This window comes from Sprattus sprattus (assembly GCF_963457725.1).
Source record: "Sprattus sprattus genome assembly, chromosome: 9".
Classification (NCBI taxonomy): domain Eukaryota; kingdom Metazoa; phylum Chordata; class Actinopteri; order Clupeiformes; family Clupeidae; genus Sprattus; species Sprattus sprattus.
Window position 1 is genome coordinate 24,158,947 of NC_137928.1, and position 24,994 is coordinate 24,183,940.

At 41.4% G+C, this 24,994-nt stretch overlaps 1 protein-coding gene across 1 annotated transcript in view; it reads right to left on the minus strand.

The window, feature by feature from the left end:
- The window catches only part of nectin1b (nectin cell adhesion molecule 1b), a gene marked incomplete at both ends in the record, with an annotated part of 52,760 nt that overhangs the window by 22,081 nt on the left and 5,685 nt on the right, over positions 1-24,994 (minus strand). The window lies entirely within an intron of this gene.

Consider the following 24,994-nt stretch of genomic DNA (forward strand, 5'->3'; position numbering starts at 1 on the left):
TAAGAGGGTACCACATGATCAGGGTATAGCCTCTGCACAAGAGGGCGTCTAGTAGGTTTAAATAACTTCCTAATGGTTTTTGATCAATCATCAGTCATTTGATTGTTTGTTTTATTATTTGTATTGTTAATGCTGTGTATTAGAACTACTCATCAACCCTAGCCTGTTATAATAATTATGAAACCAATCTGTTTGGGTGGCTGTGAATGCACTTAGTTTTGATGTTCCTATGTAAATCTGCCAGCTGTTTACTGTGTCTCAGCTACCATGCCACACATCTGATGAGGAGCCGAGATCATCCTGCACTTGCCACTGGTCTGGGATTATCCAACAGGGGAGGGTATCCTGCACTTGCCACTGGTCTGGGATTATCCAACAGGTGAGGGTATCCTGCACTTGCCACTGGTCTGGGATTATCCAACAGGTGAGGGTATCCTGCACTTGCCCCTGGTCTGGGATTATCCAACAGGTGAGGGTATCCTGTTCAATATCAGCTTAGGTGATCAATGGCACTTTTGAATGTTGCAAAGTGTTTTGTATGCCTGACTCTGACACAGCAGTGTTCAGACTTCGTTTCAGTGGAGTTCAGACTTTAACTGTCTTTCCCACTTCTGCCACCAGGGGGTTCCAGCTAGGCAGTTCTGCCTCCCATCCCCTGATGGTGCACATGGAATTACATTTCCTTGCCCACCCATCATAGCCTGATCCAGTCGGTCGATTCCCTGCCAGCAAGTGCTCAGGCACAACTGACCAGAGGTCTCTGGGGAGACGAGGCCTAGTATTTATTGTTTATTGTACTCGTTATTAATCGCTCTGTCCCAGTCTACACTGCCTTCTTCCACTACCATTGGTCGAAAGGGTGCACCATCATATTTTATAAGTTTTCTGGCCATGTTTCCAGTCTTAACCTAAACTCTATGGTTAATTTGTGAACTATGTAAACCCAATAAGAGATCACCCATTTACAATGCATGACATATGTTCCTGTGGTAAATGATTCAGGCCTTAAGCTCTGCAATACCCCTTAAGATAATAATCACTGGTAATCTTGCTCTATTAATAATTACGTATATTTGAATTAAATGCAAATGAGTAATTTGCCTGTTAGTGGAGACAAAGAAATCTCTTCATCTTTTATCCCAGAGCTAGTTCTGCTTTCTCGTTAATACATATTCAATTAACTGACCAATCAGATATTTACAGGACACATTTTCACAATTCAAGATAAGTCAATATGCTTTTACCAGCCATTCTCTGGGCAAAGCATGCAGTGTGTGGCAATTGATTTTGCTAACCACCTCCATCAAGTCGGTCACTTCACCACATTAAGATCAATCTGGGATGCATATTGTATTGTGCTGGGGGTCCAGCAAAGGAAAGAAAAATGTTGGTTTGGCTGTTTTGTCTAATCAAATGACAAATGAAAGAGAATGCTATGCCCATGTAACCAGAACCTAGAAAAAAAAACAATATACAGCGTTGATCACACAGAGCATTACAATTCTGAGGTTGTAGTGGTGCAGACTGCAGACAGGCTTGCTATACAAGTTGTTTTCAATTAATACAAAACAGTGTCAAAGCACAGGTGGAGTACAGCATCAGAGAAAACTATTTCAAAGTGATTATGCCAAGACTTGTTCTCAAACAACAAATATGAACTATAAAATTCCTAGATTCTTTGTGGTCCTAAAATGCATCTATTACTTATTTGGACAGATTTCAAGTTCCATAAAACAAAAGTGTAAATAGAAGTTCTACATTGTTATAGTGACTGTGGTAACAGCCTATCGTGAGCATGTACCCAATGGTCACTGTAAAAAATATTTCACCCCTCAGGAGAGTGTGACCCAGTCCGTGTAGGCCTTCGTGTGTCACTGCATCTGAACCGTCATCGATCCATTCCATTTTCACAAGCCTTATAATCATAGCCCTTTGTGCCTCTATGCACACTGCCATCGGTAGGTGTAATGCATGGACATCCACAGGTTATACCTTCTTAAAGAAAGTTTTACAATGTTGTTCCACTTGCAAATTCAAAAATATATGTAAAAATGTAATAAAAGGTTTACTTAAAGCACAAGGCATAATAAAGCCTATGGTCTCCATTCTACCAAGACACCTACCTTTTACTTTTTTGAGATATGAAATATACAGACATCATAAATATGAAGATGTTAGTCTAACAGCAGCATCATCTATAAAGTGTTGTTACTATTATTGTTGATATTACAGATTTTTGTCTCTAAAAGACCTACCTTAGCTGCACTACAGGGATACAGGAGTGCACAGAAAACAAATTTAAAGGTAGGCCATTTTATAGAGTTTGATTACCACACTGTCTCTAACCATGCATTCAAACCACCGCTGACAGAGCTTCAGAGCAGCCAGAATTCAGTTGTTTCCTATATGAGTCAGCGACACAGGTGGCATACAGGAGCATGGCCATGAGCAGCACATTGTAAGAAGTCTGTGCAAGCATTGATTTAAACTTCAAACACTGGGCAATAGTTTAAATCAATCCTTACAGTGAGTTTGTTTAAAGATAACACAGGAAGCTTAAATGTGTCTGGCTGAAGACAGAGACGGGAGAACGGCTACCATTACATAACATTTACATAACATTTCTTAATAATATTGTGAACCTCTTTGCATGATTGATTTAAGTTAAGATTCAACAAGTTCTGTTTTAAGCGGTAATTTTTTGGGCATTTAACACAATTTTCTTACATTTACATTTCTGTAAATACATGTCAAAAACAGCATTGAATTTCACAATATGTTTCTACAATTACCACACAATTTGTCTTATCGTAATATACTAATAATGACAGTATGACACACTATTGAGCAGCTGCTACAAAATACAGTGTTGATCACACAGCACATCAGCATCCAAAGGTTGCCAATGTCAATACATGTTCAGTATAACCCCAATTTTATATTTAAAGATTCAACAGAATTGTTAACATACATGTGAAATTAAAATGTTAAATCTGCTGTTGATATATAACTTACAGAAAGTTTACAAAACGCACTCCCAAAGTGATTGAGTCTGAATGTATTTGTTACCAAGTGGTAGGCGCTGTAGCCCACCTATGAGAATACCATGCTTTTCTCAGAACCTGCGCTCAAGGGTAATTGGTGCGAGTGAGCTGCCATTGTGACAGAAATATGTGCTGCTCTGGAGGTCCAGAGGCACCTTGGCTGTACAGCTGAAGGACTTTGGCAAAAACATTTCAGACGAAAGTTTTGTGTGGAACGTTTGAACTAGTTTGACCTCCTCTTTGACAGCAGTTTCTCCAAGGATTTCCCCATGTTTGACTGCTCATGATGACCACAATAAATTAGCTAGCCTGCTTGTCATGGTGGGCAGATGATGTAGGTAATGAGCTAGCCAGACCTGACTTTAATGCTTATATCTGTGTTCACTGGTGTAACTAGCTCTTGAGTTTCTTTAAAATGAACTAGGCTTGTCAAAATAACATGTACATTTTGATGAATTAATTATAGAAAAATAACAAGTACAAAAATTCAAAAACAGATAAATACAGATTATTCACAATTTATGATGCCCCTGGACACTATATGTCACTGTACTCCACTCAGCGGCAGCCATATTGGATGGATATAGTGGCGGTTCATATTCCTCCCACTGCATGCTTTAGCTAGCATCAGTAGACTGATTTTGTAGTTTTTGGTAGTGGTATGTTCAGTGTACAGCCTCATCTTCGAATTTTTTTTTAATGGGAGTAGTTAAGTGGAGTTTATTGATCACTGTGAAGTGTCTAAAATGCACATTGGTTATAACTGGAATTTTACAACTGGAAGCTTGGTCCTGATATTCTGACAAATATCAATGGAGAATTGTCTTGCTCTGGTCTGCATTGAGGTAGATTTGTCCAGGAAGTATTTGTTAGGAAGGCTCTTCGCTCTTGCTCTCCTACAGGCTACTCAAGGCTACTACCAGAGAGCACAGAGTTGGAGCAAGAGGGGGTTAGCTTTTTAATTTGGCATGTGACATCAGGAAGTACATGCCATTGGAACAAGGAGGGACATGTCAGTGGCACCCACAGGTATGTGCTCTTCCAGGAGGATGGACATGACAGCGGATGCTGTTGAATGTAAGCTATGGTGACTGATGGTAGTTCTAATGTTACTGCAGCAAAACCAGGCATGGCTAACATGAACGTTCTCAGGTTTATTCAGGCTAAAAGGAGAAATGATGGGAGAAATGTATTATTATTTTAGTAATGAATTTCACATGGAAATGATCACCCTACCACGGAAGACTCCATTTTACTGTACAGTGGTCATTCATAGAAACAATTTTTTTTATTGGGTTGGCCATTCTTAACCAATGGCTTGGCAATAAGCTTATATTGGCACACTGATTTATTGGTCAGGCTCTATATACCATTAATTAATACACCATCATAATTAATCAAAAACGGCCACATTTCTTTTTAGGTGAATATTTAGAAACAGATACATATCAAAATATGTGAATTGCCATTTCAGCTGAATAAAGAAGAGAAATATCTAAATGCCTTACATATTTATTTGCGTTTGTAGTTTGTGTTTACATTTAAGTGACTTTTGTGTTATTAGCTTAAATCAATCATGCAAAGAGGTTCACAATATTATTAAGAAATGTTATGTAATTTCAAAACACCTTGGCACATGTGTTTCACAGATATGTACTAAAATTAGCAGCTAGAGCTGAAAAGCTTGAGTTCTTAAATGAAGACCTGTACTTAACCTTGACTAAGGTAATGTGACATAAATATCAATTGATGTTGATGGAGACACTAGTGGTAGCTTAGATATAAACATATAAATGTTTTCATGCTACATGTACCCTTTAGTCCCTGCCACCTTGGACAACTTCTTGTTTATTTCTGCGAAGGGAGAGGAGGAAGGGATAGACAAACGAAGTAATACATTTGCCTCAACCTGTGTGGGGTGTGGACCAACAGCTAGCCAACAGCTAGCCAGTCTGACATATAGCTAATTTAACATAAATTTGTGGTCATTAAACATAGTTATTTTCAGGAAATGTTAATAACTTTTTTTTAACAGAAATTTTGGTTTAAATGTAATTGTGCAAAATGTTAATGGGAACCAAATAGAAATGTATTTATTTTTGAACGGTGACCCAGTGTACATTTCCTCATATTAGTGATACAAAACATTAGGTTTCTCTTGTTATACCAATTTCCTATTACGTAACATTTAAAAAAAATGTATGGAACATTTGTGTAATGTCCAAGCAGGCACATTAATCACTTTATGTCAACCCAGACAGCGTCATCAAATGATCACCCTGCATTAGCCTATAGGTGCATTACATTTCACATAGTCTTCACAGTTGGCTAAAGGGGTTGGCTACAGGTGAAGAGATTTCTGTTTCTGCTTCGCGTCTGTAATCTACGCGAGCAATAGATCTCCTGGAATTATAACTCAGTGTGACCACTAGGGACACTGTTATTAGTTTTATTAATTGACAGTCATTCCTGGTCATTATGAAGTAAATGAACAGCATCTCAACACAAACAAGGACATCTTCATGCTCATAGAGTTGAGCTACTGTAGTTGATATTTGCCCAAGGCCAAATATAAAGGATGGCAATTGCAATTCAGCATACATTCCATCCACATCATCTTCTCCACTCTGACAGGTTAAAGACAATATGTTTCAGCACAAATACTTTTATCCCACTAATGGAGCTAATTCTGCACCTCACTAAAAAGCATCACATACCCTAAGGCTGTACGGGTACAACCACACAGAAGGAGCCTTTTTGAGGATTTTCCGAGGTCTTGGATCATAAACATTACAACTGCTGCCCAAAACAATTGAATCTTTAGTTAAAGACAAAATTCACATTTTCACTTCTTCATTATCTTTCTTATTATCATATGAAAAACATGGAAGGAGGACCTCAGAGAGTTAGAGGTTTCTGATCAACTGTACAAATTGAATTAGGCAAAAAGAGTGTGAAAAATATCGTTAACTGTCTTACTTTCTATTTTATCCCTCTTATTTCTCAAATTTCTTTCAGTCCTCATTTATTCATCTGTTGAATTTTAAATGTGGTCTGTGTCTTTCTCCTCTGGTCTAACCTGTTCGTACATCCACACATGCACACACAAGCACACAGCATTAGACATCAATCACATCATGGAAAACAACAAACATTACTAAAAGGTCTCCGTTATTACTGTTCCCCTGTGCTCGGCACTTTGTTGGCGTAGAAAGCCCAGAAATGATTTCTTTCTTCCTCTCTTTTACCCTCGTCTCTGCTACATCCACTTCCTTTCCTCCAGTGACTAAATGTCTCCTCTCTCTGTCTTCCCCACACTCCATATGTTTCTATTTTATCTGGCATGTGTGACAAACATAACAGAAATTCCAAACTCAAAAAAACCTTCTCCTCTTTCTTTCGCTTTTTCTTGGCCAGATGGCCTGTGACTCATACCCAGTCATGATGGCTTTAGCAGGCGGTACAGACCCTTGTATGACTGGAAGGTGGTGGGGAACCATTTCATCTGTGAAAGAGAGACAGAGAAATTTGCATCCCTGTTTGACACAAGAGCCAGGTAACACTGAGATCCCGCTGGTAAGGCTCTAGATTAAGACTGAACACATGTCTCCATGACAACATTCACTTAAAATAAGGTGTTAGCATGTGGTGAGTTATGTCACAGATAACGTATACGGTCGGTAGAATTTTCCCCAGAACAGTTGCCCTTTTGATTTGCTGCGTGAGTTTTAGATTAAACACGCTATCTCCCCTCAGACTGAGCAATGTGTTTTCCCACCTTGATGAGAAAACAGAAACTAGAAGTACTGAGTATACATTTCAAAAGGTGGGCCCATGTATGATAATGACAAAATAATTTAAATAAATAAATAAAAAAATACAACTGCCCATCATGTTCAAACACCTACTGGGGCAGATGCAAATTTGTCGACGTAAAAAGAAAATCCATCAAAATGCACTAAAACCATTCAGTACATTTCAATGAATATAGATGTTCTTGCTTAGGATTGCAGAACCAGATACTCAAGCATCTGTATAACCATAAGCACATTCAGTTAGACAGAATAATGAAGCTCCATTATGTAGCCACAGGGGCTTTTTCATTCTAAACCACAAAATACCAGAAAAAAAATCAAACTCCACATGGACAGCCACATTCAAAAACTCTGACTGCTGAATTTGGACTCTGACTAACAGAGTGCCCTTTTTGCAGGGAATCTTTTCTAACTGTTTCTAATTTTATATTTATATTTGAATTTTTTTTATTTTGTTAAAGAATGTTTTTTGGGCTTTTTGCCTTTAATGAGATAGGACAGTAAAGGTTTTGGACAGGAAATGAGACGGAGGGAAGTGGGATCGGTAAATGACAGCGGGTCGGATTCGGACCCGTGTCCCCTAGGACGTTCATGCCGGTATATGGTCCAGGCTACTGCTTGCGCCACAGTGCCCCCCCTATATTTAATTTTTTAAACTGAATCTAGATAATGTGCTTCTGTAGTTTACTGTATTTTTTTTTTTATAAATAACTGCTAGTGAGCAAGAAATTTAGTACCTGCCCTTCAAAATGTCTTTGTATAGCCCTGGACTACAGTAAGTAGTCAGTGAAGAGAAGTCGTCCCGTGGCTGACATTTTTCAAGATGCTAACCGGATGATAACCTGGGCCCTATTTTCCCATCTTTTTCGGTCCAAATCAGGGACACACCATCTTAACCAGATTTCAATCGTTAATTGTCCTTAGTAAATGTTTGTGCTAAAACATCTGGTAATATGGCCCAGGATGAAAAATACTGAAATTTCCCTTTAAGTACATACATTTGACCAACATTGTAGAAATACTGGTACTGAAATACAGAACAGTATGTTGCCTATGGTGTTGCTGAGATATCTACTAAAGTTATCATGCCAACCAACGAATGTAGCCTACTTCCAGGAAGAGGGAGGAGAGGGGGGTGGACCGATGCAGTGATACTCTTCTCCCAATCTGCTTAAAGTTTGCAATATGAAATGATTTGGCTCGCTAGCATATAGAACTTTAAGTAAGGTAGGTAGCTACGCTATTTAGGTAGGTCATGAAAGGGCAGAGAAAATGTCTGGATTTGATCTCAAACACTGTGATGTCTCAGTATACAAGCTCAGTAGTAAGACTAGTATGCTTTGAAGAATCCGAAGCACACGTCCGCACTGACTGAAGGCACGTGTTTTGAAGTATACCGGGGCCTTCACTGAAGGACCACAAGTGAAAACACCAATGAGAGATAGTGATACAAAATAAAAGTGCACAAGTCAAAGCTACTTTGGTGTCAATAAAGAAAGTTTAAAAGAATATATATTATTTGTAGTTTATTTTATTTTTCATATATTCCCACCAGTTGGAATAACCTTTTGACAGGGGTATAAGTGGGAGTTGGCAGGTCGAGTAACTCTACGGTCTGCTGTAGTGGTACAGCTGGGAAAATGACTAGCATTGAAATAACTCCCAAATTGATTTGTACTGTGAGCGCCGGTGGACTTATTTTTCTTTGTGGACAGGCTATGTAATCAGCTGACCTTCTTTTAAGCACCCATTTCTTGACATCTGCTTTTTGTTTTTTGGATCCCACTGGTCCAAAGGATGCCCAACCATTTGATTTGAAGTTGTGTCCTTAGTGGCGTTATTACATTTGATTTGTAGTTGTGTCCATAGTGGCATTATTATATTGTTCATTTTCAGAGAACCCTCTTTCACAGTCAGCACTGCTAACAGTAAGTGCTTTTACTGCCTTGTGCTGTTTCAGAAGCCCATCAGTCACCAGACTCTCTGGATGCTCTGTCTGACACCAGAAAAGCTGATGTTAAAAAGGTCACGGAGCTGTCTTATGTTCTCTTCCTCATAAAACATTGGTAAAGGTGATGGCCATGCTTTTGACATAACATAGATTTTTTTTTTTAAATGTGATGTTTCATTCTCAGTCACCATTTTGTGTGCGCATGCTGTCAGTGAGTGCTTCATCATTTTTTGGGATTTATTGACTTCTGCCTTGAATCATTTTGCACTGTTACCCCATGAAAGCATCCATGTTCAACAGCTTTAGCAACCTAGCTGTAGTGTGGTTCAGGATTGGAAAACCATCAAGTTACCCTATAATCAAGTTCCAAAGTGACAGCTACTGTGTCGATAGCTAGCAAGACAGATAGCCAAGTTGTACCTAAAACAGCATGTCTTGCGTGTTTGTTATATTTGTTGAACTTTGTTTGAAACGTTGCATTTGCATTTGAATACCACTTTAGAAAAAGCTACTCTGTGAATGCTTGCTCCCCTTAGCTAGCAATAAGTACAGTGACCCCACTGAAGAGCAGGGATGCAAAGGTAAAAAGGATGTGTGTTGAGTGTGGGGATGGGACCATGGTATGACTATTCATTATGATAAGTTGAATGAGAACCTTGATGACATCAGCTTGAAGGAACATGTGATGATGGTGTATAAGTGTTTGATACATTGGTATCAGAAGTGGGATGAGCGCCACCTCAAGGACTGGAGGGAAAATTACTGGAACTTTGAGCCAGGGCATTGAGTACCCCAGCTGCTCCTTGGCAGGCCTGGCTCAGCAGAAGATTGAGCCATTAGTGCATATCGAGATGGAGCAGGAGGACAGGCATGCCTGCGCTTGTGCCTCTAATGTCTGCTGGAGAAGGAGTCAGAGCCTCTGGCATGGACGTCAACAAAGTTGGCAGCACCCTGGATTCTAGCGAGAGGGCTGGGAACAGCACATAAACCACTGTGCTGACGTGGCGTTTTGAGCAATGCTTTAGTCTTAGCTGAATAGCCGACAAGCACGTTTGGTCGGGCCGCTGCGGACTCTGGCTAATGACATTGAAAATGTGACGAGACGGGGTGTGCACACATGCCATCTGCTGTGCAGACTGATCTGGCCTGTCACCAATTCATCAGGGCACTCTCCCCAGCTGACCTGCTCATCCATACACAGCTGATCCACGCACACTGCTTGAAGCCCTGGGGCATGCGCTGGAGAGAGGGAGATGGTGATGGAAGCAGCACAGCACGGCATGTTCAAGGAAACCTCCCAGGTAGTCAGAGCAGCGGAAAAAAGGGTGAGATTGGTTGGCCGTTGACTGCAATGATCAGGGTGCGGCTCTGCCTCCAGCGGGTTGCCAGGAGACACGGCCTCCATCATCCAGACGTCATACACCTCGGCCAACCGACGGCTGCCAGCGGTTTGGCTAATCTGTTCACATAGCCATCGATTGCCCAGCGCCAGCACCAGAAGCCAGAGCTCCATTCCAAGGCCGATGCACATTAGTTGGCCACCTGGGTCGCACTAAAGGACTGTATCTGGACAGTCATCCCTACTCGCGATCTACCATTTCCCTGATGGAACCTGCCATACTCTCAGGTACTACCGGCCTTCTCCCAGCAGCACTCTCACCAATCAATACCCAGTTGTGGACTGTGACAGGACAAAAGGCTGGTATGAGAGAACCCACTTTGAGTGCAGGCTGTAGAGACCAGGAGCTGGTGCACAAGTTTTGGCTCGCTGACAACAACGACCCGTGCCTCAATGTCCTGGACCTGCTGGGGAGCGCATGTTGACATGTAAGAGGCAGCTATCACCCTTCATATGGAGGCTGTGATGCTCCAGTCAGGTCAGGAAAAGGACGAATCTAAGGGCCAACGAACCAGCCGGCAAACCACAATCCAGTACCAGTGCCGAGCTTCAGCAGCCAAACCCACTATCCAATCCTCTTCCCCACCTGCCTGCTCTGCATCGCTGCGATCGCCGCCGTCAAAGCCTCTACAAGCCGGGAGGAGCTGCTGCACCAGTGGAGGTGGCTCTGTGGGACACGGAGCTCTACATCCACCGATGTGACTCCTGCATGGCTTAGAGAGGGGTCAAACTGCCACTCCCAATACCTGCAGTAGTTCCAGGTAGGGGCCCACATTAAGTGTGGGGGTACAGACCTCCACGGCCAAGGTGGGGACTTTTTCTCCAGACTCGCAGGTAAGGGTCCTGAGTGCAAGAAGGGGGTTTAATTGCCTCGTCAGGATAGGGGCACAAGGACTGAGACTTTTCTGCCTACCCCTGTCCCTTCGCCCAGCAGCAACAGCCCCAGAACTTGAGAGACTTGAATTGAATGACTGAGTCATTGGTGACAATTGCCCGGACAGGTGGGGGCTCTGAAGTATGCAAGGGGTGCATGCTTCCGTGGATGTGTGCGGTGATGCAGAGTTCCCATGATTCTGGGTGTTCGGTGTTAATTCTTCATTCTGTGTCTAAGTGTTTGATTTAGAAAGTGCTTGTGCCTCCCCTTCTGTGGAAATGTTAGTGTGAAACTGTTTCCCACTGTGCGATGTCTACATTAGACCTCCCGCGTGTTTCGTTGAGTCTGTGTGTCAATCACCACGAGTCCTAGTTTTCTTGCAGTGGAGAGAGCAAGAGGCAAGAAGGAAGAAGTAAGGTGTTGCTAATGTCTGCTGGAAGGATTGGCCAAGGTTACTAGTCGTCCAGTTTTGGAGAGATTCGGCTGCGAGTGGAGTTCCTTCATTAACGGTGAATAATCATTAAGATCATGGAGTCTTCTAAGAGAGAGGAATGTCATTTGTAAAACAATTCTTTAGAATTCATGTGAGCAGACTAAGGAGGTTATGTAGTTGAAAAGAGAAGGGGCCCAAGAACTGAGATACGAGTGTTTTGGTTATTTTCGGTAACATGCATTAAATATTAAGGAGTTTTGGTCTAAAAGGTATGCAAAAACCTTTCATACACCAACAACAGCACAGTGGGCACAGTTTACTTGCATGATTAGAGAGGACGAAAGTTATTACTATCGTTCACATGATCATAAACCATCAAAAGACGATTATCTCTGTAAAAATGAGTGTATTTAACTGATGCTCTAACTGAAGCTTGAATAGTAAAGCTTATGTAATCTATGCACAGTGTGACGTCTTTTTTATTGGATATTTATGTAATGCAGAAAGGACTGCGGTCCTGCTAAGCAACATACAGTATAGCACAATATGTTGTGAGGTTGTGAGGTTGTATAGTCTATATGTATACTGATCAATGGATTCAGCACGTATAGTCTATGACATAGACATAAAGTTATAGTTAATTTAATGTATTTAACGGGTTTATAAAAGTCACCCAAGCATCAGGTGTTAAAATCGCTTGGTCAAAATAATATATTAAAAAAAAAATCGCATTATTCATTTTATTGTTGCAATTGTGTCTCGGTCCGGAGAGGACGTCAGTTGGGTCCGGACCCGGACCGCGGTCCGTCTATTGCCGACCCCCGACATAGACTAGATCCATTGATCAGTATACACATAGATTATATGTGCTGAATCCATTAAACAGTATACACATAGACTCTATGTGTATACTGTTTAATGGATTCAGCACATATAATCTATGTGTATACTGATCAATGTATTCAGCACATATAGTCTATGTGTATACTGATCAATGAATTCAGCTGGGGCACATTGAGCCTCTGCAAATGATTGACCTGTTGTAGGAATTAGATCATTTAGATTGAGTAGATGCACTGAACATTTTATGACAATAGTTATATTAAGGCCTATTAAACTGCTACACTGTTACACTATGTCGGCTGACCCTAAAGTGTTAAGCCAAAACGCTAAAACTGCTAATCTACAGTGCTTCAATTCCAAAGTTAAATCACACTATCTTCTGCAGGAACAACAGAAAGGCTTTTTGCTGGTATACTCTAAAGTTGGACACAAGACACAAGACCTGATTTGGTCAATTTGTAGCCCTCAATGCTTTTATAAACCCTTCAAGAGTAGACTGAGGGGTGTTTATAAAATAGTTGCATATGAATATAAGAATATAATTGTGAATTTTATAAGTATATTCGGAGTATATTGGGCACTATACATGGTAGCCTACTGATCTGACTGCTGTGCTTTATTGTTTTAGTTTTTTATGTAACTGTTACATCTCTATTTGGGTACACTCTCTGAACTCGTTAATCAGATCTTTGCAAGCACACACTTTGCACAAAGCTTGGGCAAGTTATTTTTCACTGTTAGTGTTATAAAATGGCCTGGTTACATGTTTTTTGTGTGAGCATTCTTACTAGATAATTTGGCCAGCAATTACTTGGCAGTCAAAGGCCATTCATTACCAGTTAAGGGAAACAACTTACTGCAGTTGTTGTGGGGATTTATGTCAAAAACAAAAAAAGGTTTTCATCATTTCAGGTTTCTTGATCATCTGCCTATTCAGTGTCAAGACCGTTACCAACCCAATTGTAATTACTTGTTAGTACAACAAAAGGGACATAAATGTCGGAAAGGAAGGGAGTGGCTAAAATCTTTCTTGCTACTACCCAAGACCTTAAAAATCATCATACCAAACCAGTTATTCTGGTCATTCGTATATACATTTCAGCTCAAGTCCAAAACTTCCTGGTGAAATAATACATGCATAATACTCACATATTATTGGAGCTGAATTTAAAAAGATACACGTTTGGTTGCTTTTTTTTTTTACTGTCCAAGTGCACACGAATCAGCGGTGTCTGAATCTGTGCCAAACTCCAGACGGTTTAACCCTGTAATTCTTCCTATGTGTTAAGTGAAGGTTTATCTGCTGATGCGCATGTTTAAATGTAGTGAGGAAATGTAGAAAATACGCAGAGCCAATAAAGCATTGACCATCGTTTTAATTGCAGATAAGAGTATGGGTGATCTGGCCTGGAAGATGGCGAGGATAGGGTCCGGGAGACATGTGTAGTAAGAGGGGAGACATGTGTAGTAGTAGGGACATGCCCCCCACCCTCAGTAAGAGGGGAGACGTGTGTAGTAGTAGGGACATGTCCCCCACCCTCAGTAAGAGGGGAGACGTGTGTAGTAGTAGGGACATGTCCCCCACCCTCAGTAAGAGGGGAGACGTGTGTAGTAGTAGGGACATGTCCCCCACCCTCAGTAAGAGGGGAGACATGTGTAGTAGTAGGGACATGCCCCCCACCCTCAGTAAGAGGGGACAATGAAGATAGTGCTGCACCAATGCCAAGTGGACAGTCAAGGACTTTTGATTCGTCAAAGGTATGAGAATTATATTTTATTGCTATTATTATTATTTTTATTATTGTTGTTGTTAAAACAATAGAGTATTGTAAGTGTTCTATTTTTGCAGACCAACACTAAAGAATGTACAGTTTGTAGAATAATATACATTAATATTATTTACCTTTATTTTGTTTTAGGTTGTTAGGTTTAGACGTTTACATTTTGTTCAGACAAACCATGATGATGTATGATAATAAGATGATTTGAAAAAAGTGTTGTCCATGTATGTACCATAATGTTACTGTATGGGTTCTAAGTCCCTCTCCTGACCTCCATGTCTTATTACATCTCCATCTGCTCCAGGAGCACCTGATTAAAATAAAATAAAATGCAAATAAAACGTCTTTATGAGCTAAGTTAAGCTGTGTTCAGCTAATGAGACCATGGTCCAGGAGCAGGTTTCAGGACTGCTGTATTAATGTGTGGATTTAACATTTGGTGCTTTGGCAGAAATAGGAAACATGAGAAATACAGCTGTCGATATTTCCTGAACACACCTTTTTATGTATTTGTCAGATTCCATAGGTTAGAAATGTTTGGCAGGCAACTAGGTAGATTTACAATACTGAACAATACCAAGCCAGTGATTTGGGACTTACAAAAGCTTGTTATTTAATAGGTTGATCAATACAATTGACTTTCATTGGGTATACAAATATGAGCAATGGACTGTTACCACAGACTTCCCAACCCCTCAAACATACATTCACAAGGCAGCGTGAGGCTCTTTCTCCGTGAGATGTAATTTATATTCAAATGCTGCAGTCCAACTGACTCCAATTACAAATCCAACTGTGGAGAAAATTTGGAACGGCAACCTTTGCTCCGGCCAAGTCTGAGTTCCAACTTTTAAGTTCACTGGTGTACGGCACAAATCATGAAATGAAAGTCATCTTCTTGCTCTACCAAGACCACTGAGGAGTCACCAGGCCATAAGCGTTCCTCACATAACACCAAATGCCTTTAGGTCCCTCATGGTTTACCTTGATAGAACAGTATAAAGATGAAGGACTTCCACCTCTACAGTATTTGCGAGAGCCCCTCTAATCTCATATGCATTATTTATTCATCAAGTACATTATTTACAGAAATGTTGAGATATGAAACGGGCCATCACCAAATTAGATGGGAAAGGCCGACACAGTGGAAACTGAAATGTAAAACATGGCATAAACTTATGAACACAAATATTTATATGTACATGGTTGCATTTCGGCACCCCATTGTTTCAACATTTCAAGATACGTGATATACACATAATGAGACAACAGAACAGGTTTATTGGGCCGTAGTAGGATGCAGTTGTCATGACACACCTGTTAAAGCCTCCGGGATGGCTGAATGGCTTGTGCTTATAGTAAAAAGTGGTGGGTCAAACACGTGGTTATTCAATAGCCAAGAAGGTAAATGTGCTCCCTTTGCGCTATAATTGAGTACCATAATGAGAGATGAAACAGCACAACATTTTCTTGATGATTTGGTATGATTTTCAACATGTGCTTTAAACATAATACAAATCAAGGCTCACAATCAATACTGGATGAACTCAGATTTTCTGTGGAAATCAAAGTTAAAAAAAAAAATCAATTGGGATTTGTATGTTTGTGTTTGTTAAATTAACATGAAATGAAAAAGTGTTTAATATAGGATACATAGTAGATAGATCAACAGCCTGTTATTTCTCCGGCCACCCTATTTCCAAAACAGGAAAAAAATGTACCTTAGGAATGCGATGGTATAACTGAATAATTCTTTAAAATGATTATAATGATTGAGAAGCACACAGAAAAGGTCCTTTACATTTTAAATGAAAAACAACGACAACAACAGAACACTCCCAAATGCAGGGGATGTTAGGCAGATGGAATGTCTCTGCTGTATGCATTAACTTAGAGGATGACACTTGTGTTAGCATCTTCTGAAGAAAACTTCTGAATTCTCCTCAGTGGTGGAGGCCATCTATAACCTGTCTATACTGACCTGCATGTGGCATATGTTTGTGCAGGTGGCATAATGTTGTGTAGAACACTTAACCACCCAGGAGAGTGATTTCAAGATGTAGTTAATGCCATTATGGGAGCGGCTGAGAAATGTGTGCATTGATGACAGTGGTGCTCACCTCTGAAAAATCCCTTTGTAGTGTATTTCTCAGTACCTAACAAACATCAAACCCCAGCGTTCGAAAGCTGGTGAGGAGTTCTTCTCTAAGTGGCTAACACAAAGATCAATGGAATATAACACAGCATTGGAAATTGCTAAGGTAAAAAAAAAAGCATAAAACATCAACTATACTCCCTACACTCACAATGACATGCAAAATAATGATGAATGAAAAAATTACGCAATAAACATAAAATAAGGCTTTACAACAACAGTACTAGTTCGGCCAGGTACTGTGTATCTATGAATTCCCCCACTTATTTCTCAATCTTGTTTTGTGATGCAGATCTTCCAGGCCAGCAAATGCTATTGAACTAAGACTTCTTTGCTGTAAACCACAAGTTTGTGTGTCATCAATTGTGAAACCTCAATTGTGTGCCCCTCCTTGGCTTTGGCTTTGTTTTAAGCTGTAGGAAAGAGGCATTTTGATATTTTGTGCTTCTGCAAAGAACAGATGCCATGTGCAAGATAATGAGCAAAACAAAGTCAATACACAGTTTTCCCCAAAGTAATATGTTCCCCACATGTTATGGTTTACTTCCTTAATGTTCATTCACTCCACAGTCTGTTGATTCTCATGTATGCTGAAGTGTAACATACCATCACAGAAGGCCATAAACAGAAAGACAAACACTCACACTTACAAGATAAGAGTTGTACCCTCTTCCCTCACACTTGTTGAAATGCAACATTAAATGTTCAACCACACTTATAAAAAAACCCAACACATTTAAACATAGTATATTTCGTAATGACACAAAATAAGACAGCTCTTGAGAGTTTTTTCAGTTATTTTGTTGTCAGTTTTAAAGGACTGCTGAGATGTTTCACTGACAACGTGCGCACACACACACCACACTGTGGCTGAATGGGATGATGATGATGCACAGTGGGATATGAGAGAGCTCCCACAGAGCGCACACGCATCCTTTCCCCCATGTCTGGTGTACCTGTCGGTATATTCATGCAAAGATGCGGTCCCAGGTGTCAAGCAAGATCTAGCCTTGCATGCAATCAACAATCAATACCTCTCCACTGCCATGCCCATGGCGTTAAAAATAGAGACATACTCCCCTCGGACAATAAGACAGATCTGTATTTTGAAGGCATTCAGGAATGATTTGGGATTTCCATTGAGCTTGATGTTTTAGCAGTCAGAAGGGCACGTTGGAAGAACTCACCCAAAGGATACACTTCACATTCTCAGTCACAATACTACAAAATCTGCCTGAAAAGAAATAGTTTTGTATTGACATCAGTAAAAAGAAGGGCGAATCAGCTCAAGTCATTCACACCCTTGACACATTTTCTTTCCATCAGCAAAATGCAATGTCACAGACATTACTCAGTTGTGATAATGTGTCATTTTCTACCACCACAGTTCAAACACACCTCATATAAAACCAAGTCATATAAAAAACATTCAATTAAAAGCAAGGGTAATGCAGATAATAAAAAAAACATACATCCAGTGTTGGACTTTCACAATAGGATTAGGCAATTCTCATCCCAAACATTTACAAAATCTTGCTTTTGTACACTTAATGCTTTTATAATGTCACCAGAATGACACCCAACAGAATAAGACACCTTAGACTCCAACCTCTACTTTCTCCGCTGTGTGCATGGAACAAATAATACATAATAGTGATAAGAAGCTACAAGCAGTGTTTTCTAATGTTAAACTGAAAAGGTTTAGGTGGTGAGGAGTAGGACTGGTGTGAAAAGAGAGGGATGAGGAAGAGTTGGAAGAGGAGAGCTGGAGGGATGAAAGTGAAGGAGGTGAAAGGGTGTGTGGGCTGATGCAGGGCGGAGCGGTAGGTTGTATGCCTTGTTTCCCTTGTTCGTCTGCATGCCGCTAGACATACCACTCTTTCTTTGAAATGACCGAGCCGTCGGTTTGGGAGACCATATCATCAGCTATCTCAGGTTCAGGGTCATACTGGAAGGTGAGAGTCCGATCGTCGAATTCACGGCTCTCGCCCTCGTCCACAGTGAAGTAGGGCCTCTTTAAATCCTCCGTTTCACCATCAAAATCCCCATCTCCCTCATAGCCCCCTGATTCCCCTATCTGAGCCGGCTTCTTCTCGTCATCCGAGTCGTCTGGGTACTGCAGGTTCTTTGGCAGCGGCGGGTGTGCGGGCAGGCCGCCGGCCTTGCTGTACCCATTCCCAAACACATGTTTCTTGGTGCTGTAGTCGCCCTTAAAGGTGCGCTGTCGCCGGCGCAGGAACACAAAGAGCAGAATGCCGGCTGCGCCCAGCAACACCACTCCGCCAACAGTGGCCCCGATGATAGCACCTGAATTATTCTGCTCCTGCGGCATCTCACGGGTTGGCGGGTTGTTAGGGTAGTCTGGGTGGGAAAAGACAGATGGAAGGGGAGAGTGTGTCAGTGCTCTGGTGGAAGGAGGTGCTTTGAGTGCAGGTGCTCTTTTTGGGGGGGGAATGAGGGTAGGGACACAGGGAAGGGGAAGAACCAGGGACACAGGAAGGGGACCCACCCACCCCAACCTTCAAATATACAAAAGCTCCCACAAAGATGAAAAAACAGGCAAACATAATCAAAATGTGTCGCATGCGTTTTTAGTTACAAAAGAAAATGTAAGTTGAAATACAGCTAGAATGAAGCACAATTGTAGGCAGAACTTGCAACAGTTTTCTTATTTCCACAGCCTAAATATGATACAAGCATCAGGCAAATCAGCAATCAGAATGATATAAAAGTTACTACGGAAACTGTCACCAGGCAAATAGGAAACATAACTATAACCAGTTGTGTGACCTATATGTAGTTTTGTTTTTTTAAATGAATGAACTTCACTTCTAAATTCTATGTCAACGTTAATTTTAACTGTACTGCAGATATCAAATCATAAACACAGCACTGAACACATCAAGCCAGCAGTTAAGACCATCAAATGAACACAGAAAATGTGTGAGCACCTCAAATCTGAGCAAAGACAGTTAGATCACCTGCTTAAAAAAGAAGAAATCGAGGAAAGCTTGCTAGAGATATCAGCAACACTTCCATGTTTTCATTAAAAATTCTACAGGGTACCTCACATGAAAGTCTCGAGTGGCCAATGTGATACACACCTATTGAATGTTGGGGCCAAAAGTAATTTGCACCTGATAAATATGGAATACAACCATCACAAGTACCAAGTCAAATAGTGCATTCCCAGTTAAAGCTACGAGGAACAGACTACAGAGGGAAGAGAAGAGACAAGGGCAGGACACCACATGGGCGGTGCTAACTGGGAATGGCCTCCACTTAGCCTACAGGGTCACGGAGAACAATATGTCAACTGAATTATGCAGCTCAGGCTGAATTATGGGAATACTTGGCTGCTACTCACGCAAGTGTGAACATTCCATTTATTTCTTGGTCTCTCTACGTCTGACTGTCTCATATGGTATATCTGAAACATTGATGTGCATATCTGATTGGCTCAAGAAAGCCGTGGTCAGATTTTAATTGGGAACTTTAATGAGATTAAGCAGACAGCGGTATTTCATGATGGGTCTCAGGGCTAGATGAAGGTTGACCTACAGCCCGTAGCAAAACCCTATGTGGGGAGGAGAACGAGGGGGAGGGAGAGAGACGGAAAACGAATGCCAACCACATTACCAGCTACCTTTCCAATCACAGTCACTTTATCAGCTTTCCATCTAACTGGATCTGTAAGTGTGTGTGCGCGTGCAACATTTACTAGCCGTGGCCTAAAAGGGAAAAACAGTCCACATGTGTCTGCGATAACAGACACATCGGATGGCAGCTGTGAAAGATTCTGATGAGTTCTATCACTGAACCTGACTGAACAGGGGGAATCGTGATCAAAAGCACTGCAAGAAACCTTATGCAAGTTGGAGGAGTGAGCGTGCCCAGCTTCAAATGAGATTTATAACACTTGGCCAAATGTGAAAGGTTTCTGGCTGTGTACCCCACAGCTGCAAACAGTGCTCCAACAGCTGAGACGCTAACACTATTCTCATTCAGATAATGTCAGGGAATACTGAGGTATTTACAAAAGGTATCTAGGATTGAACATTAACTCAGACTCCGGAGCCAACCCTAATTCCTCCTTAATGCAAGGGTAAGCTTCCGGAGACTGCACCTCCTTTTCCATGTAAGCTACTATGAAAGACACATCTAGGTCCTGACCTGAGCTTCCTTATCTTTACTCTCCTCCCTAAGCTGCTGTTGAACATGTCCTCTCCTGACCATTCATCAGTAAGGTCAGAGACCCACTGTGACTCACATGATATCTCCACTGCTTTCCAAATCAACATCCTCTCTAACTCATTTCTCAAGCAGAGAATATTCACTAAATTCATTCAGTCTTGATCACATTGCTTCCACACTAACTACACCGTACAGTGAAAAGTGTTGAAAATGGGGGAGGTTTTACTATCAGGAATGGGGAGAGGGTGTGTGTGTGTGTGTGTGTGTGTGTGTGTGTGTGTGTGTGTGTGTGTGTGGGTGTGTGTGTGGATGTGTGTATGTATGAAAGGGGGTGCTTTGCAGTGAGAGGGTGCTGACACCAACGCCTGCCAAGTGACAGATTAAACAGCCTCAAAGAGTTGTAACAGCTGCCCCGACCATGCAGCTGACCATTCCAGGTCAACAAAAGGCTTGCTTATTAACAAGTCCCTCGGGGGAGGCAGATAGCACACCGCCCTTGAGTGTAAACGACCAGCACCGCTCTGTGGAGATAAATAGGTGCAGTGAAGCACCCTGAGAGGCTATCATTCAAAGACAACCAAGATAACATTATAGTGTTAAATAGGCCAAATCTGTGATGCATATGTGTTCCTGACAAGCTACTTTCTTGATATTTTCATTTTAACTTTAATATATACGTAGATATAATGGAGGGATGTAATATATTGAGAAACGCTGTAAAAATCAACACCTTTTAGAGAGAGGTGTTTATATGCAGTACAAGCCTGCTTAAACAAGAAACCCATTAGGTCTTTAGGGCCCTCCAGCATCATCGGTGGATTCTTCAATTTACAGAAACAGATAAGGCTTCAACTGGGGAAGTAAATGTGTGAGAGTCTAGAGCTCAAACTGCACAATCAAATCTTCATTACAATCTTCGTAAACAAAGCCGCTCATTGTTTGTGCCAGTTCCACCTACAAATGAGTCTGGCATTTTGCCTGTTATGACCCATCGGAGACCACAGCACTTGCATTTACTGGGAAATAAACTGTGAATCTAAGACCGGGATTATTTATCTAGATGTTGTGTAACACATTGCAACTAGACGCTAGGTGACCAAACCCAGCAAGTTCATACAAGTCCTGACTCTTTGTGCAATCAAGCCTAGGTAGCACACATGACTCAGAGCGTGTCGGAAATTGGAATACAGAGCAACAGTCTGACTATAAAAGTCAGCAGAATAGAAAACTAAATAGAGTGGAAAAAAAACAACACAGCTCACCATAGAATGGCCGAGGCATAAAATGCAAATAGTAGTTCTGGTGTTACCATACTAATGAAGGGTGTGAAAATAAAGCACAGGATAGCTCGAGTAAAGACACGTCAAGCAACCTCTCCCTCCTGTCCTCCCTCCTTTCCTCCCTCTTCCCCATCCCTCTGATGTATGTTGGTAACACTATTATCATTCTAATGTGCTTTCTAACCTGTGTCTGTTTTCTCCCCTGTAGTGGGAGTTTTGCTGAAGACTGTGACAGCATACTATTACAGTGTATATGTACCTACTGTATATACAAGCTCACTGTGTATGTGTACATGTGTATGCATGTCCTAGATGAAGAGGGCAGTGTTCATATTTCATTGCATCATGAATCACATGAGAACAGTGCTGTGATGCATAACCTGTCTGACAGGTTTGCCAAACTCACCCCCCCCTCAGTACTCCCTGCTCACAGGCCACTTGGGGAGGGAGCAGTTAATCTGCCTCCCCCACAGACTTCGCCTAGACAGCCAAAAGAGAACCATTGTATTTATTCTTCAATAACCTTGGCAGTGCATGTCATAGTTTGGACAAGGCGGGTTTAATGACACACAAAATACACACACGGCCTCTAGAGCCATGAATATGTCCTCAGCTCTCCTATAGACCCTAGCCTCCCACATCCATATTTAGAATCCCTTCCAGGCCTGTACCTGTGCAGCACAGCGCGGCTCTAACAACCCTTGTTGCCTTACTCTTCTAAAATGGTACTTCGCCTCTCTGCTCTCAAACATGGTGGATGGGTTCAAGAGATATTTGCAGAAGTGTGAAGCTACAGTGATTTTATCTCTCATGAAGAAGTTCACTAAATACCCTTAAAAAATCCCTAAATACCCCCTTAAGTGAACACTCTGAAAACAGCACCATTCATATGTGATGCGCTCTCAGTATGCATTGTATTCTCAGGCACTGATTTCAGACCAGTCACATAGTGTGTAGTTGACTTAAGCCGCTTGCTGTTACGATGCCAGATGTCAGCATTTGTTTGGGTTGTTTCCGTTTTTTCTTTTTTTTTGCACAAACAAAGATAGCCTGACCGTGTTTTTCCCGTAATGGGGACAGAAGGAAAGCTAAATTCAGCACAGACCCTTTCTGTAATGTGACTGATTACACTGAGCCATGCAAAGGACAAATCCAGACCTCCCTGTAGTAGTTCCCAGTCACAAAAGGCACCCCACAACAGGGATCAAATTACAGCCTCTTTCACACTATCAGGGTTTGTTGTCACCCAAGCATTTCCTTTACTTCTAACGTCTAGCACTCACAACAGAACCCTGTACAAGGAACACGATATCCCTCATCGGGGCACTCTGGTTGGGCAACATTACAAACAATGCAGACAGTTAATGACAGGCTCACTTTTTTCAACTGACATTTTCCCATCGGCCTTTTAGATCACTACACCACGCACAGCCTCACAGGGCCATGGAGAACCACACTCTCTTCCTTCCTTAAGGGTGATAATGAGATAATTGTAAGATGGTCTTGACAAATGGCTCATTGGTGCTGGATGGGAATCTGAGAGTGAGGATCTGCGGTGCTTCCCACACTAAACACGAGGGCCAAATGGGCCGCACATTTCAAGAGTTCATCCTCGGTTTCTTTTTTTTTGCTGATGAGGGCGTCTCCATAATGGTCTGACCACAGCACATTACGCTCATATCAAGATGCTCATATGAATCACACAACTCAAACATGTCACATAAAGTGTACTGAACTGAACTGCTTTCCATCTTTTCATGTTTGGAGTGCTGCTTCCACTTAGATGAGCATGGTGCTCCGTGCGAAGGCATGGTCAAATCGAGCTGAATGCAGTCTTTTTAAATGTTGTCAGTTCTTTGAGCCAAAATTGTTGGGTAACACTACACTTGAACCGTCAGTGATGAGGCTAACATGTCAAAATCTTAAAGAGTCATGAGTTGTTATCAGTGAGTCCGATGGGTAAAACAAATCGGGTCCAAAAATAACTGATACACTACAGTGCCTCAGGATGTTCTGCCATTGTGCAACCATTTTAAAAGACAAGGGGACAACGACAATACAATGATAATACAAATGCTTCCTGCTTGTGTTCAGTGCTGGTATACATTCTAGTTCCTGGCTACACTGCAAATGTAAATACAGTGGTAGAAGACTAACCATAGCAATGTACAAATTAAGCCATTTTAAGGCTTAAGCTATAGCAGCATGTACTGTGCTGTAAAGCATTTTACTCTAAAACACAAAGGGAAGTACAAAATAGTAATATTAATGAAGTGGTACCTGGATGTGTATAACGGAGGCCATTTATATTATGCAGATTCTGACAAATGCAAAACGATTTCACGCTCTATTTGGTGAAAAAAATTCTCACAGTATGCATGCATGCACAGACAATTTCAGAGATCTCAAAAAAGTGCTTTAATGACACACTAAAATACACACTCACACACACAAACACACACACACACACACACACACACACACACACACACACACACACACACACACATGTATACACACGCACACATCCCTGTATAATGTAGGGAGCATCTCAGCAGTTGAGCAGCTGATATGTGAGAGAACACATTTAAAGACACGTGATACACCTTTGAATGACAGAATTCAATACTTCATCAATTTGAACTAAATACTATACACTTCACTCAATATGCATCTTCATGCTGCCATTATCACACTGCTAAACGAAGAGTCTAATTCCAAAAAGCTGATTAATGTTTTAGAGAACCTGACAGTAGCCATTCTGTCAGTAGCATATGCGTACAGAGAGAGAGACATGCTGCTTTTAACACCACAGATGAGTAAATGCAGCATGGAGGACAGAGTGCTGATGTTAGTACAGCACACCAGGCAAAGCCTCCTGAGAAACACCACGCAGGTCAACATGCAAAGCCATGATGCAAATTAGACACAGTCAAAACCAAGCAGCAAAGATCTCCAAATAGTTAAAGTCAGAGTAAAACTGTCTCTTCCCAGCCCCTCCAGCACAGGCATTTATCTTCTTGGTTCTGTTGCGCATGAAGGAAATATTGAGGTTTCATGGCTACATCCTTGCAGATAAAATGAAGACAGATCCATTCTTCAATGCTGGTGCCAAATAAATACACCAGAGGGGCAAGGGAAGACAGTTTTGTTCTGTACTTTTTTGTTTTTCAACATTCGCCCTGCTCCTGGCAAAGCCAGCTCAAAGAAATGTGAGCGTGTACC